Source organism: Oryctolagus cuniculus, chromosome 20 (assembly GCF_051225735.1).
Source record: "Oryctolagus cuniculus isolate XC-2025 breed Fujian yellow rabbit chromosome 20, ASM5122573v1, whole genome shotgun sequence".
NCBI classification, from domain to species: Eukaryota; Metazoa; Chordata; class Mammalia; order Lagomorpha; family Leporidae; genus Oryctolagus; species Oryctolagus cuniculus.
Window position 1 is genome coordinate 55,532,309 of NC_142886.1, and position 17,031 is coordinate 55,549,339.

A 17,031-nucleotide genomic window follows, 5' to 3' on the forward strand; every position below is an offset into this window, starting at 1 on the left:
TGCAAGGATGATTTTGCTTCCACAGGAGGAGGAGCATGGCTGAGAACAGGTGCGGGCAGTCCCTGGAGGAAGGAGTCGGGGTCTCTGGACACACAGTCTCTGGGGCAGGCCCTTCATGCAGCAGGGATGCAGCTCCAGGGTTGGATCATTGGTGGGCTCACAGGGACACAGTCCAGAACCACCTGGATCTAGTGCAGACTTCACTGGGCTGTCCCACTTGCTGGTCTCCCTGAGATGGAGACAAGGCCAGCAGAGTGTGGGGAACAAGACCTCTCCACACCCAGTGTTTTCCATGAGTCTGACCCCTTGTACTACCAATGGCCACCTCTGCTTGCAAATGAGAGCAGGTTCGGGATCCCAGGAGATGTGAGTGAGGAAGAGCAAGCAGGGTTTCTAGGAGCCACAGCCTGAGCCACCCCTGAGCTGCAGGTTAATCCCTGACCTGGGGTTTGGACCACGTGGACCTCAACCTGTGAGTTCAGGGTGAGGAAGTGAAAGGGAGACGAGGGCACAGCTGTAGAGATTGGACATGGGAGCCCCAGGGACCAGGACCACGGGGTCAGCTCTGCCCCTCAGTGGCCCAGTTGTGCAGGAGGGGAGGTCATGGATGTGAAACACTGCAGCATCCTTAGCCCCTGACCAGCTCCACACTGCCCCTGGGCTCTCAGCGAGCTCCCAGATGACGTCATCAGAGAATTCCACGGGACACACTCCAGAGACTCAGACCAGAACAGCCTCCCAGGGTGCCCAGAGCTTCCTCAGGTCTCAGATGCTGGGACCCCAGAGATGTCATTCATTCCTCCAGAAACGACTCCATTTCTTCATGTGACGTCTTCCCGTGATACCAAAACTTCTGCTCAGTGATCGGTGTTAGGGACAGAATCATCCATCCAGATCGGAACGTGGAAAGGTTTAGTGGACCACAAACCCCAATTTCCGGACGGGAGCCAGCGATTCACCTCCTAATGCATCTGGTCCTGGGTCTGAGTCTGCTCAGTGCGTCTCCTGCGCCTCCTGGTGGAGCCGCGCGTCCCTGCAGGGAGGTTTGTGTCTGGGCTCAGCCTGAGGGCCCCTCATGTGTCTCTTGCACAGAAATAGGTGGCCGTGTCCGCCGCTGTCAGACTGTTCATTTGCAGAGACACCGTGTTCTGGTTGGTATTGCTAGAGATGGTGAATCGGCCATTCACCCAGCTCGCGTAGTATGTGCTACCACTACCAGCATAAATGTATCCGATCCACTCCAGCCCCTTCCCTGGAGCCGGTCGGACCACCACAAGTGGTAGCTACTGATGGTGAATCCGGAGGCTGTGCAGGTGAGTGTCAGGGTTCCTCCAGGCGTGACCAGGCCTCCCCCGGAATCCTTCAGCTGCTCCTGACACTGGACACCTGCAAGGACAGACGACATGGTCAGGAAGCTGTCACTCACACTCTCTGTGTCTCTCACTCACGTGCTCTCCCACACTCAGTGCCCCGCGTTCTCCATCATTACCTTTGAGCACAGCGACCAGGAGAAGCCAGCGCAGCCCGGTCTCCATGGTGAGCGTCTGTGTCGAGTGTGATCACTGAGTGGACACCTGGGAGTCCTGGGGCTGGAGCTCCTGTGCCAGAGCTGCAGGGTGAGGGCTGGGAAGGTTTTCACCGGTAGAGCGATGCCCTATTTGCATGTGCTGCCCCTATATAGCAGGCATGGGGTCAGACGCCTCAGACAGGACAGGGCCCAGGGCAGACGTGGTGTCCTAGGTTTGTAGGGTGATGGCTGTGATAGGATTCATTTCATGTGAATTTTTATGTTATCATAATTTCAAAAAGTTGAAGGCAATGACCTTGTTTCATTTTAATATGTGTGTACCCTTCATATCCAGTGTTAGCAATACCATGTCCCTCATTTATTTAAATAAGCATTAGTTCTTTATCATCTATATGAAAGACATTTGGACAGTGATAGAGAGAGAAGGGGTGAGAGATACAGAAATGTAGAGATGGACAGAAAAGGTGACAATGGGAGATTTCTGCCTTTGGGTTGACTGCCCCAGACATCCCAAATGCCTATGACCCCTAGGAGTTAGTCTTTCTGAACCCTGGAGCAAGAAACTGTGTCTGTAATTCAAACGTCGGTGGTAGGGGCTCCTTTTCTCATAGCGTCGTCTACAGTTTCCCATGATGCATTATGAGGAAAGGTGTGGGAAGCCGTGAGGCTGGGCTCAGTTAGTTCTCTGATGGGAACACGGGTGTTCCTAGTGGGGACTTAGCCAATTTTCTCCTAATGCCTGTCGCCCACTTTTAAACAGATGAAGGACTGCAAGTGCATTTTTTAAGGTTAACTATGTTTTGTTTCCTTATTCATCCATTGCCTTAAAGTTTAACAACTATTTAAACTGTTTAAAACTGTTCCTGAACACAGAACACTGTACATGGTAGTGGGGTATAGAATGCTACTGGAATGTGCATGGTAGAAATGGGCACAGATAAACTCATGTCATGCGCATTTCCACCTCCTTTCAATCACTCTGAGTTGGGCAGCCTGGAGACCTCAGTTCTCATTATTTGTGGAAGCTGTCGTGTGTTGTGGTGAACTGAGTCAGCCCACTGTGGTGGGGGCAGAATTATTTCTTCCTGTGAGTGGTGCTTTGTGCCCTGGTATCAGCCGTCCCCTGTTCCCCCTCTTCCCTGTTCTGTAACCATGACTCTGAGTTGAGGTCAAGCACTGGGTAGAAGTCTCTGTGTCACAATTGAGCCGCCATCCTGTGTTCAGGTAATGCAGCTTTGTTCCCAATAGTTCAGTCTACAATAAAGCAAGTGTGCATAGAAGAGTGAATGGATTCTTTCACATTTGGACATAAAATATTATTCAGTATTAAGAAGGAGGTCATTCTGTCAATAGGAAATGTGGGTCTGCCTGGAACACAATATGCTAACAGAAATAATCCCGGTACACGTAGACACATAGTATGTGACATTAGTTATATATGCAGTCCACAAGATTGAACTCACAGAGGTAGGCAGTGCAATGTTGATCACTGTCTACCATGACCCAAGTGTTTGTCCCCTTCCAACCCTGTAGGAAACTGGAGGAAGTTCCAGGCTCCTAGTTTCTGGCTGAGCCATCTTCAGTCTTAGCAGCCATTCAGACGGAAAGCTGTGGAAGGAAGATTCTCCCTCCATCTGTTGGTCTCTTCCTCTCTTGCTATAACACTGACTTTAAAATAAAATAAATAGATACTTAAAATAAATTGAAGATTAATTATACATATGATTAGGAGCCTGTTTCTTAATGTTGAATGATCTCAAGCAACTGAATCCCAAGGGAAGAAATCAATTGTTTAAATGCAGTGACTGATAAGGTGGTGACAGGAGCAGCACTGGAGTGAGCCTGAGGGATTCCTGCCTCCCGTGTCAGGATGCTTAGTGCTGTGTCCTAGCTTGGTTCCAGTTTCAGATTCCTGCCTAAGCACACCCTGGGAGGCCGTAGGTGAGGTTCCAAGTAGTCCCATGCGGACACATGGACAGAATTCCAAGAACCAGGCTGTTGCCTCATCCAGTGAAAGCTTTTGTAGCCATCGGGGAAGTGACCCAGGAATTAGAAGATCACTGTCAGTCTCAGTCTCTCTGTGGTTTTGGACAAATACATAAAGACAAGGTCCCAAATAAAATGATAAATTTTAAAATAATATCATTTCTATAAATTATTATAGAAGAAGATATATAGACAGATATATAAAATGTTATCAGTCTGGGACCATCATGTATGTCCATGTTGGAAGCACAATGAGACATTGCATCGCACCTGTTAGAATGGCTATTAGCAGACATACCAGAGCTGACATGTTTTATGGAGGTAGAGAGAGATGATAACCCTGATACAGGTCTGTGTCTGGTTAATTAGTAAAACCGTATGGAAAAGCATCAAAAACTAGAAATAGAATTATTACATGATGTTCAAGCACCATTGCATGGACAATGAATATGAAATCCCAGGGAGGTGTCCACAGGATCTGCAGTCAGTGTGGCAAACACCTCTGTAGTTCCTTGTTCGTTTAAAGCACCGTCAATCAAAAGAGTTCACACGTGTGATCCAGTGACATCTCATGAAAGCAAGAATGGAAAATGAAAGAAATGGACAAAGTTACATTTTAATAGGAAGTTTACAAGCAGTAGAGTAAGAAATTCTGTAATTTTGGACAACTTGGATGTTCCTGGAGAATAATGTGCCTAGGATAATATGTCAGTAAAAGTACACTCTGCTAACAATCCAGGCCAGGAAGACACATAATATGTGATGCTACCTACGTGGGATAAAAGGCTGAACTCACAGAGGCAGGAAGTACAATGGTGAAGACCAAAGTCTGAGCGAGGGAGGAGCAGAGGTGATGGTGGACCAAGGTCAGAGTTCCAGTCCCACAGGATTCACACACTGAGGGATCTACGGTACAGCATGGTGAAAGAGGTTAAAAAAATATTGTGTTTGGAAATCTCCTAACAGCAGGAGACAGCTGAACTCCACCAAAAACATGTGTTGAGCTATGAACGTGTCAGCAAGTCTGACTTCATAATTCCACTCAATATGCATTCATTTTGTCCAAACATATCATTGTACCTCATAGAGCTATACTCAATTCTTATTTATGAAACATTTATGAAATTGAAATGGCAACAATTGCCCATCATGAAGATTCAGATCTCTGAATACTGGTGTTGTGTTTGCCAATGTTTTATGGAAATGATAAACAAAGGCAGTGTACTCAAGGCTTGGCAGCTGGATCCCAGGATCTTGGAACTACATCAGTGTTCCCTCCTTGGTGACGGGGCCTCATAACACATCCATCATCTACTGTCTTCCAGGGTGCATTGTCAGTATAAGTATGGGAAAGTGTGTAAATGGGCTCCATCCAGCACTGTGATATGCAGCATGGATGTCTCCCTCTCTAAATAGATGAAAGACTAAAGTGGAGTGATAACTCCAGTCAGCATGACATGGAGTGAAGAGCAGGGACTCTGGACACATGGTCTCTGGAACTGACTCTTCCTGCAGCTGTGATTCAGCCTCAGGACACTGGGCATCATGCTGGAGCCACAGACACAGCTCCCCGTGATGTGGACTCCAGCCCCAGAGTGCACAGCCACTGTGTGTCCCACTTTCTGCTCTCCCTCAACCACAGCAGGTGCAGGGGTCCCACAACACTGGAGCAGAACCAGATCAGCCGGAAGTGCACACCCAACACTTTCCATTCAGTTATGACCTTGACTGCTGATGTCCAGCACATTTCCCTCCTGAGTTCAGGCAGGGAGCCTACAGGAGGGTACCAGGACCTAGAGGATGAGGAAGTCCCTGTAGGCTTCCCAGGTGCCTGCAGAAGCTCAGCCTGAGACACAGCTGAGCTGCAAGTGCATTCCTGAGTGCTGTGACATTCACACAGGGACCACAGACTGTTCCAGGATTAAAGGGAAATGCAGGTCGGGTTAAAGACTGCAGAACGTGAGTGTGGATCACCCACATGTAAAGTCAAAGGTTGGTTCAGTGCACACTTGCTGGTTGTGGCAGGAGAGGGATGAGTGGAATAGGTGCTGTTTAACAGATCAACGGCCCTGTCTCAGCTGTCCCTGGTTATACAGGGAAAACTGAAACTGTCCAAAGCTTTCAGTGCCCTGAGGGTGCTGTCCTGAGTCAGGTTGGAAGAGACTCAATAGTGCCCTCAATATTCCCACATCTCTGACCCTGGTGAGCACAGTCGCTGTCCATGAACCAAATTGTTCATTTAGGACTTCTTCCTTTTACATTAAACTTTCACTCCGTCATTGAAGTTGGGAAGGACAGAATCAAAAAGTAGAATTCTTCCCTCAAAACTGTTACAGGAGAGGAAACCCCAGTTCCCTGACAGGAAACCTGGGCTTCATTTCCCTCTGTGCCTGCGCATGACCAGAATCTGGGCTCAGTGCGTCTTGTGCGCCCCCTGGTGGAGCCGCGCGCGCCTGCAGGGTGGCTTGTGTCTGGGCTCAGCCTGAGGGCCCCTCATGTGTCTCTGGTACAGAAATAGGTGGCCGTGTCCGCGACTGTCAGACTGGTCATTTTCAGATCCACCGTGGTCGAGGTTTTGGAGATGGTGAATCGACCATTCACCCAGCTCGCGTAGTCTGTGCTACCACCACTACTAATGATTCTGATCCACTCCCGCCCCTTCCCTGGAGCCTGTCGGACCCAGCTTATTGCATTGCTACTGAGCTCGATTCCAGAGACTGTGCAGGTGAGTGTCAGGGTTCCTCCAGGCGTGACCAGGCCTCCCCCGGAATCCTTCAGCTGCTCCTGACACTGGACACCTGCAAACACAGACGACATGGTCAGGAAGCTGTCACTCACACTCTCTGTGTCTCTCACTCACGTCCTCTCCCACACTCAGTGCCCCACGTTCTCCATCATTACCTTTGAGCACAGCGACCAGGAGAAGCCAGCGCAGCCCAGTCTCCATGGTGAGCGTCTGTGTTGAGTGCGATCACTGAGTGGACACCTGGGAGTCCTGGGGCTGGAGCTCCTGTGCCAGAGCTGCAGGGTGAGGGCTGGGCAGGTTTTCATGGGCAGAGGGAGGCCCTATCTGCATGTGCTGCCCCTGTATAGCAGGCATGGGGTCACACGCCTCAGACAGGACAGGGCCCAGGGCAGGCGTGGTACCTGGGTGTGTAGGGTGATGGCTATGATACGATTCAGATCATATGAATTTTTATGTTATCATAATTTTAAAAAGTTGAAGGCAATGACCTTGTTTCATTCTAATATGTGTGTACTCTTAATATCTAGTGTTAGCAGTGTCATGTCATTCATTTATTTAAATAACCATTGGTTCCTTATCATCTGTATGATAGACATTGGTACAGTGATAGAGAGAGAAGGGGTGAGAGAGACAGAAATGTAGAGATGGTCAGAAAAGGTGACAATGGGAGATTTCTGCCTTTGGGTTGACAGCCCCAGACATCCCAAATGCCTATGACCCCTAGGAGTTAGTCTTTCTGAACCCTGAAGCAAGGAACTGTGTCTGGGCTCCTTTGCTTGTAGCGTCATCTACAGTTTCCCATGATGCATTATGAGGAAAAGTGTGGGAAGCCATGAGGCTGGACTCAGTCAGTTCTCTGATGGGAACACGGGTGTCCCTAGTGGGGACTTAGCCAATTTTCTCCTAATGCCTGTCGCCCACTTTTAAACAGATGAAGGACTGCAAGTCCATTTTTTAAGGTTAACTATGTTTTTGTTTCCTTATTCATCCATTGCCTTAAAGTTTAAAAACTATTTAAACTGTTTAAAAGTGTTCCTGAACACAGAACACTGTACATGGTAGTGGGGTTTGTGTGCTCCTGGAATGTGCATGGTAGAAATGGGCACAGATCAACTCACTGTCATGCACATTTCCACCTCCTTTCAATCATTCTGAGTTGGGCAGCCTGGAGACCTCAGTTCTAGTTATTCGTGGAACCTGTTGTGTGTTGTAGTGAACTGAGTCAGCCCACTGTGGTGTGGGCAGAATTATTCCTGCCTTTGGTGGTGCTTTGTGCCCTGGTATCAGCTGTCCCCTGTTTCCCCCTCTTCCCTGTGTCTAGTAATCATGACTCTGAGTTGAGGTCAAGCACTGGGTAGAAGTCTCTGTGTCACAATTCACCCACAGTCCTGTGTCAGGTTGCAGCTTTGTTCACAATACTTCAGTCTCAAACAAAGCAAGTGTGCATAAAACAGTGAATGGATCCTTACACATTTGGACATGGAATATTATTCAGTATTAAAAAGGAGGTCATTCTGTCATTATGAAACATGGGTCAGCCTGGAGTATACAAACTAAAAGAAATAATGCAAGTACATGTGGACACATAGTAAGTGACATTAGTTGTATATGCCATCCACAAGCTTGAACTCACAGAGGTTGGAAGTACAATGGTGATCACTGTCTACCATGACCCAAGGGTTTGTCCCCTTCCAGCCCTGTGGGAAACTGGAGGAAGTTCCAGGCTCCTGACTTTAGGCTCAGCCATCCCCAGCCTTTGGCAGCCATTCAGGAAGTGAACAAATGGAAGGAATTCTCCCTCCATCTGTTGGTCTCTTCCTCTGTTGCTATAACACTGTCTTTAAAATAAAATAAATAGATACGTAAAATTACTGAAGATTAATTATACATATGAGTAGGAGCCTGTTTCCTAATGTTGAATGATATCAAGCAACTGAATCCCAAGGGAAGAAATTGACTGTGTACATGCAGTGATGATAAGGTGGTGTCAGGAGCAGCACTGGAGTGAGCCTGAGGGATTCCTGCCTCCCGTGTCAGGATGCTTAGTGCTGTGTCCTAGCTTGGTTCCGGTTTCAGATTCCTGCCTAAGCCCCTCTGGGATGCCATAGGTGACACCTGGACAGAATTCCAAGCACCTGGCTATCACCTGACCCAGCTGAAGCTTTTTAGCCATCTGGGAAGTGACCAGAATTAGAAGATCACTGTCAGTCTCAGTCTCTTAGTGGTTCGGACAAATACATACAGACAAGTTCTCAAATAAAATGTTAAATTTAAAATTTATATCATTTCTATAAATTATATAAGAGATATATAGACAGACATATAAAATTCTATCAATTTGGGACCATCATGTATGTCCATGTTAGAAGCACAACGAGACATCCCATCGCTCCTGTTAGAATGGCTATTAGCAGACATACCAGAGCTGACATGTTTTATGGAGGTAGAGAGAGATGATAACCCTGATACAAGTCTGTGTCTGGTTAATTAGTAAAACCGTATGGAAAAGCATCAAAAACTAGAAATAGAATTATTACATGATGTTCAAGCACCATTGCATGGTACAATGAATATGAAATCCCAGGGAGGTGTCCATGGGATCTGCAGTCACTGTGGCAAACACCTCTGCAGTTCCTTGTTCGTTTAAATCACCGCCATTCAAAAGAGTTCATACGTGTGATCCAGTGACATCTCATGGAAGCAAGAATGGAAAATGAAAGAAATGGACAAAGTTACATTTTAAAAGGAAGTTTAAAAGAAGTGCAGAGTAAGAAATTCTGTAATTTTGGACAACTTGGATGATCCTGGAGAATATTGTGCCTAGGATAATATGTCACTAAAGTACACCCTGCTAACCATCCAGGCAAGGAAGACACATAATATGTGATGCTACCTACATGGGATAAAAGGATGTACAATGGCCAATCATGAAGATACAGATCTCTGAATACTGGTGTTGTGTTTGCCAATGTTTTATTGAGATGATAAATGAAGGTAGTGTACTCAAGGCTTGGCATCTGGAACCCAGGAGCATGGAATTGCATCAGTGTTCCCACCTTGGTGATGGGGCCTCATAACAGATCCATCATCTACTGTCTTCCAGGGTGCATTGTCAGTACAAGTATGGGAAATGTGTAAATGGGCTCCATCCAGCACTCTGTATGCAGCTTGGGTGTTTCCCTATATGATACTGAGGAAAGATTCCAAATGCATTGATGATGCAAGTGAGCATAGACATGGAGTGAAGAGCAGGGACTCTGGACAAATGGTCTCTGGGACTGCCTCTTCCTGCAGCTGTGATTCTAGCCTCAGGACACTGGGCATCATGCTGGAGGCACAGACACAGCTCCCCGTGATGTGGACTCCAGCCCCAGAGTGCACAGCCACTGTGTGTCCCACTTTCTGCTCTACCTGAACCACAGCAGGTGCAGGGGGTCCCATGACACTGGAGCAGAACCAGATCAGCTGGAAGTGCACATCCAACACTTTCCATTCAGTTATGACCTTGACTATTGATGTCCAACACATTTCTCTCTTGAGTTCAGGCAGGGAGCCCCCCAGGAGGGTCCCAGGACCTAGAGAATGAAGAAGTCCCTGTAGGCTTCCCAGGTGCCTGCAGAAGGTCAGCCTGAGACACAGTTGAGCTGCAAGTGCATTCCTGAGTGCTGTGATGTTCACACAGGGACCACAGACTGTTTCAGGATTAAAGGGAAATGGAGATTGGGTATAAAGTCTGTAGAAAGTGAATGCAGAACACCCACAGTTTCGAATAAGATGGTTGGTTCAGTTCAGCACACAGGCTACTCTGACAGGAGGAGTAGGACGACTTATATAATTGAGGTAACAAATCAAGACTCTGGCTTTGCTCTCTTTAGGTTGGAGGAAAAAATAAAATTATCCTAAAGTCAGCGGTGCTCTGAGAACGCTGTCCTGAGTCAGACAGGAAAACACTCTTGGGCTCTCCCCAGATAGTCCCGTATCTCTCATCCTGGTGACCACTGTCATAGTTCACTAACCTGAATGTGTCCATATAGGACTTCTTCCTGTCACATCAAACTTCTCTATATCAGTGACGTCAGTGGAAGGGACACAATCATGAAGTAGAATTATTCACTCAAAACTGTTGCAGGAGCTGTCGCCGTGGTTCAGTAGTCTAATCCTCCGCCTTGTGGTGCCAGCACACTGGGTTCTAGTCCCGGTCAGGGTGCCGGATTCTGTCCCGGTTGCCCCTCTTCTCTAGGCCAGCCCTCTGCTATGGCCCCGGAATGCAGTGGAGGATGGCCCATGTATTTGGGCCCTGCACCCCATGGGAGACCAGGAGAAGCACCTGGCTCCTGGCTTCAGATCAGTGCGATGTGCCGGCTGTAGTGCGCCGGCCGCGGTGGCCATTTGAGGGTGAACCAACGGCAAAAGGAAGACCTTTCTCTCTGTCTCTCTATCTCTCTCACTATCCACTCTACCTGTCAAAAAAAAAAAAAAAAACTGTTGCCGGAGAGGAAACCCCAATTCCCTAAATAAAACAGGGCTTCATTTCCCTCTGCATCTGAGCAGGACCAGAATTGGACTCAGTGCATCTTGTGCTCCCCCTGGTGGAGCCGCACTTCCCTGAGGGAGGTTTGTGTCAGGGCTCAGCCTGAGGGCCCCTCTCAGTGTCTACTGTGCAGAAATACGTGGTAATGTCCGGGGCTGTCAGACTCTTCATTTGCAAACACACCTGGTGTTGCTGGAGATGGTGAATTGGCCATTCACCCAGCTCACGTAGTATGCGCTACCACTACCAGTGTTAATGTATGCGATCCATTCCAGCCCCTTCCCTGGAGCCTGGCGGACCCATTGCATGCTGTAGCTTCTGATGATGAATACAGAGGCTTTGCAGGAGAGTTTCAGGGATTCCCCAGGCTGGACCAGGCCTCCACGGATTCCTCCAGGTGCTCCTGACACTGGACACCTGCAAACACAGACATCCTGGTCAGGAAGCTGTCACTCACGCTCTCTGTGTCTCTCACTCACGTCCTCTCCCAGACTCAGTACCCCGCGTTCTCCATCATTACCTTTGAGCACAGCAACCAGGAGAAGCCAGCGCAGCCCAGTCTCCATGGTGAGCGTCTGTGTCGAGTGTGATCACTGAGTGGACACCTGGGAGTCCTGGGGCTGGAGCTCCTGTGCCAGAGCTGCAGGGTGAGGGCTGGGCAGGTTTTCATAGGTTTCAGAGGTTTCATAGCTTGAGCACAGAGCACAGGGCTGCTAGAGTCACAGAGCACAGGGCTGCTAGAGTCAACCCTGGTCTCGTCTGACGTCCTGTGTGGGGATGGGGTCCCTCCCATCCCTGTTCACAGTGTTATGATGCCTGATAACACAACATTCTCACTGTCTGGTCCTGGACTTCCAGCCTCTACAGCTGTGAGCTCAATAAACCTTTTTGCTCCATACACCTCCTCTCTTGGGTACTGCTTGATGTTACTAACAGGCAGAATAAAAGAGTCAAAGAACAACACTCAGCCACTCCTCTGTCCCCACCTGAAACATAGAGTCACACGTGTCTCTGAATTTAGATGTAGAAACTCAGAAATAGTCATTTCTATATCAGCTGAGAGAATTGCTTCAGATTCTGTAAGAATCCTACACGAGTGAACAATTGCATTTTTGCAGGAGACATTTAGTAAACACATGGGGTTGATGCAGCTATCCTGGTGAGGAGCAGAAAATTTGTTCATTCCTGGTAATGATAGAGTTGAGAGAAAGCAAGGACAATTTTGCTTCCACAGAAGGAGGAGCACAGCTGAGAACAGGTGCGGGCAGTCATTGGAGGAAGGAGTCGGGGTCTCTGGACACACAGTCTCTGGGGCAGGCCCTTCAAGATACAGCAGGGATGCAGCTCCAGGGTTGGATCATTGGTGGGCTCACAGGGACACAGTCCAGAACCACCTGGACTCTAGTGCTTACTTCACTGGGCTGTCCCACCTGCTGGTCTCCCTGAGATGGAGACAAGGCCAGCAGAGTGTGGGGAACAAGACCTCTCCACACCCAGTGTTTTCCATGAGTCTGACCCCTTGCACTACCAAAGGCCACCTCTGCTTGCAAATGAGAGCATGTCCGGGGATCCCAGGAGACGTGAGTGAGGAAGAGCAAGCAGGATTTCTAGGAGCCACAGCCTGAACCACCCCTGAGCTGCAGGTTAATCCCTGACCTGGGGTTTGGACCATGTGGACCTCAACCTGTGAGTTCAGGGTGAAGAAGTGAAGGGAGACGAGGGCACAGCTGTAGAGAATGGACACGGGAGCCCCAGGGAACAGGACCACAGGTCAGCTCTGCCCCTCAGGGTCCAGCTGTGCAGGAGGGGAGGGCATGGATGTGAAACACTGCAGCATCCATAGCCCCTGACCAGCTCCACACTGCCCCTGGGCTCTCAGCGGGGTCCCAGATGACATCATCAGAGAATTCCACGGAGAGCTCCTCTTTGATTTGGACAGGAAAAGCCTCCCCGGGTGCCCAGAGCTCCCTCAGGTCTCAGATGCTGGAGCCCTAGAGATGTCATTCATTCCTCCAGAAACGACTCCATTTTCTTCATGTGACATCTTCCCGTGATACCAAAACTTCTGCTCGGTGATCGGTGTTAGGGACAGAATCATCCTTCCAGATCGGAACGTAGGAAATGGTTACAGGACCGCAAACACCAATTTTCTGAAGGAACCAGCGATTCACCTCCCACTGCATCTGGGCAAGGGGATGAGTCTGCACAGTGCATGTGTGACTGGGGGGAAGTGCTATCAGAAACAAACTACCAACACAGGGCTGACAGCACGTGCAGGAAATGATGGATAAAAATATACTTCACTACCTCATGCCACTTGTGAAAATCAGTGGTACATTGTACATTGAGAACAAAAGTGCAGAAAATGCAGAAAACGTCACTGTGGTGTAGCAGGTGACTCCTCAACCTGTGTTGCCTGCATCCCATAGTGCTGTGTGTTCGTCTTCCATTCTGTCTCTTGCTGATGCACCTGGGAAAGCAGAAAAGCATGGTCGTAGTGCTTGGGCCTCTGTGTCCAAGTGGGAGACCCTGAAGAAACTCCTGGCTCCTGGTGTCACTGTCGTCTGGGGAGTGAACCAGCAGGTGGAAGAACTCTTCCTCTGGGTCTCTTCTCTCTCTCTGTAACTCTGACTTTCAATAAATAAAAGAATCTTTTCTAAAAAATTACATTTGTAGCATCAAAAAACTTCAAATCCTTGGAGGCAATTTAGGATTTGGGTGAATGATGTCCACATAACAATATTATTGTTTTTTAATTTTTAATATTTGAAAAATTTTTAAGGAATACAAATTTCATAAGTACAACTTTTGGAATACATTTTCTCCCACCATACCCACCCTCCCACCTACATTCCACCCCTCTTCCTATTCCCTCTCCCCTTGCCAGTCCCATGCTCCATTAAGATTCATTTTCAATTAGTTTGTAAACAGAAGCCAACTCTATACTAAGTGAAGATTTCAACAATACATACACACACACACACACACACACACACTGAGAACTGGTTTTACATTTAACTCTCATAATACAACTCATTGAGGACAGAGGTCGTGCATGGGGAGTTAGTGCACAGTGCCCCTGTTGTTAATTTAACAATTAACACTCTTACGTATGACATCAGTGACCACCCGAGGCTCTTGACATGAGCTGCTTAGGCTATGAAAGCCTTTGAATCTACAATCTCTTTCAGTATTTAGACAAAGCCATAAGCAAAGTGGAAGATCTCTCCTCCCTTGAGAGAAAAGTACTTCCTTCTTTGATGGCCACTTCTTTCCCCACGGGTCTCACTCACAGAGAACCTTCATGTAGAATATTTTTGCCACAGTGTCTTGGCTGAAATGTTCTCATGGGCTTTTCAGTCAGACCAGGAAGACTTAGGTGCTGCATCAGAGGTCAGAGTGTTACTTAAAGTGATTGTCATTCTTTGAGTCTGCTGTGTGGACTGCTTCCCATGTTGGAACATTCTCTCCTTTTTAATTCTATCTCTTATTATTACCAGGCACTTGACCCTATTTCTATGATCAATTTAAAACTTAATCCTACCTATATATTCACCTTAACACTCAATATGATCACTTTAACAATTACAATGGCATTTTTACCACTAAGCTTAATGGGACTTGGAGCCCCGTGACAAGTGTTAAAACTGTACCCTCAGAAGTATGTCTGTAGCAAAGTATGCAGAACTATACAGCTTTACAGTTACAAACTTCCTTCCTCCCTCTCTTATTCCTATTCTTATTTTTTTACTGAGATCTCTTTTCAATTGACTTTATATACATATGATTAACTCTATGTTAAGTAGAGTTCAACAAATAGTAAGAAGGAAAATAAACAAAAAACCAAATAAACAAAAAACTGTTCCTCGACAGTCAAGACAAGGGCAGCTCAAGCCATCACTTCCCTAGATTTCCTTTTGGGTGCTCTATTAGGTCTCACCTATCAGGAAGAACCTGTGGTATTTGTCCCTTAGGGACTGGCTTATTTCACTAACTATGATCTTTTCTAGAATCATCTATTCTGTTGCAAATGACTGGATTTCATTTTTTTTTTTTACCACTGTGCAGTATTCGATAGCATACATATCCCACAATTTCTATAATGTGGAGGTACAGGTATCTCTTGTGTGTAGTGAATTCATTTCCCTTGGGTAAGTTCCCAGGAGTGGGATTCCTGGGTCATATAAGGTAGGACTATATTCAGATTCTTGAGGTATCTCCATAGTGTCTTCCATAGTGGCTTTACCAGTTTGCATTCCCACCATCAGTGGATTAGGGTACTTTTTCCCCCACATCCTCACCAGCATTTGATGTTTGTTGATTTCTGTATGAAGCCATTCTAGCTGGGGTGAAGTGAAACCTCCTTGTGGTTTTGATTTGCATTTCCCTGACCGCTAGTGATCCTGAACATTTTTTTTATGTCTGTTGGTAATTTGGACTTCCTCCTTTGAAAAATGTCTGAGTTATTGGCCCATCTCTTAACTGGGTTGTTTGTTTTGTTTTTGGAATTTCTTCATCTCTTTGTAAATTCTGGTTATTAATCCATATCCGTTGCATAGCTTGCAAATAATTTCGTACATGCTGTCAGATGCCTCTTCACTTACCTGAGTGTTTTTTGCCACACAGAGACTTCTCAACTTGATCTAATCCCATTTATTAATTTTGGCTTTGACTGCCTATGTCTCAGGTCTTTTCCAAGAACTCTTTACCTGTGCCAGTGTCTTGCAGGGTTTCACAAATGTTCTCTAATAACTGGATGGTGTAGGGTCATAGATTTAGATCTTTAATCCATGTTGAGTGGAGTTTTGTGTAAGGTGTAAGATAGGGGTCTTCACTCATACTTCTGCAATACATAATAATTTAAGAAGTGAAAAGGAATTTGATGATTCCCTGTAAATTGGAATGACATAGTCATGGATTTGAGGGAATGAGCTTGTTAAAATAGCCAAGCTACAATGTGATTCACAGATTCAATGCATTTACTGTGAAATAGCCTGACATTTTTTCCAGGAAAAGGAAGAAAATTCTAGAATTCACATGAAGAAAATCAAGGTTTGTGATGGCAAAGCAGGAGGCTTCATCACATCTGAGCTGAAATCAAGCCTGGTGCTGGGACAACATAGACACCCAGAGCCCTGGGACAGAACAGAAACCTAGAAATTTAGGAACATGTTCTGAGAATGTGAGTTCTGAGAATGCACGGTGACAAAAGCCCAGGATGGGGATGGGTTTCCTGTCGTTACCTGGGTTGGGGACACTTGAATGCACCTGAAAATAATTCAGTTATGATGTCATCTCACACCAGATGCAGAAACAGAGTGAACTTGAGGAATGCCTTAAAAGCAAGAGCCGAGACAGTACAGTTCTAGAAGAAAACACTGGACAAAAGAAACTGAAATTGGTTTGGGCAATGATATTTTGAAAATCTCCAGTGTACAGGCAACCAAGCAAAAATAGGCAAAAGAATATGGATCCAACCACAGAGCTTCTGCAGAATAAAGAGAGTGATTGAAGAACCAGGAATCGCCCACAGATGGGGATAAAGTATTTTCAGATCACACCCGTGGGGGCCAATGTTGTGTCCCCACAGGTTAAGCTGCCATCCCTATGCAGCATCACTCAGCAGCATGGGTTCAGACCCTGCTTGCTGCACTTCAAATCCAGCTCCCTGCTCATGGACCAGGGAACTCTGTCAACGATGACTCAAGTGTGTGTCCCCTTCAAGCCTCGTGGGAAACTGGAGGAAGTTCCAGGCTCCTGGCTACAGTCTTGCCCTTGCCCAGCCTTTGCAGCCATTCAGGAAGGAAGCCAGTGGATGGAAGCTTCTCTCTCCCTCTGTTGGTCTCTTCCTCTCTTGCCATAACACTGCCTTTCAAATAAAATAAATAGATATTTAAAAGAAACGAAAGATAACTGTACATATGAATAGGAGCCTATTTCCTAATGTTGAATGAACTCAAGCAACTGAATCCCTAGGGAAGAAATCAATTATTCAAATGCAGTGACTGACAAGGTGGAGACAGGAGCGGCCTTGAAGGGATCACAATGGGATTCCTGCTCCTGTATGGATGCTTAGGATTGGGTCCTAGTTTGGGTCCAGTTTCAGATTCCTGCCAATGAGCACTCTGAGGGGCAGTGCGAGAATCTGAGTTAATCCCATGTGTGAGACTTGGACTGAATTCCATGCACCTGGCTATGATCTGACCCAACTCCTCTTTTATGGCATCTGGGAAGTTACCC

General features: G+C 46.9%; 2 pseudogenes; both read right to left on the minus strand.

The window, feature by feature from the left end:
• Nucleotides 1-1,073: 1,073 nt before the first annotated feature.
• LOC138847328 (immunoglobulin heavy variable 3-23 pseudogene) lies at nt 1,074-1,594 on the minus strand (annotated as a pseudogene).
• A 4,413-nt stretch (nt 1,595-6,007) lies between these two features.
• Nucleotides 6,008-6,461, minus strand: LOC138847329 (immunoglobulin heavy variable 3-66 pseudogene; annotated as a pseudogene).
• Nucleotides 6,462-17,031: the final 10,570 nt, after the last annotated feature.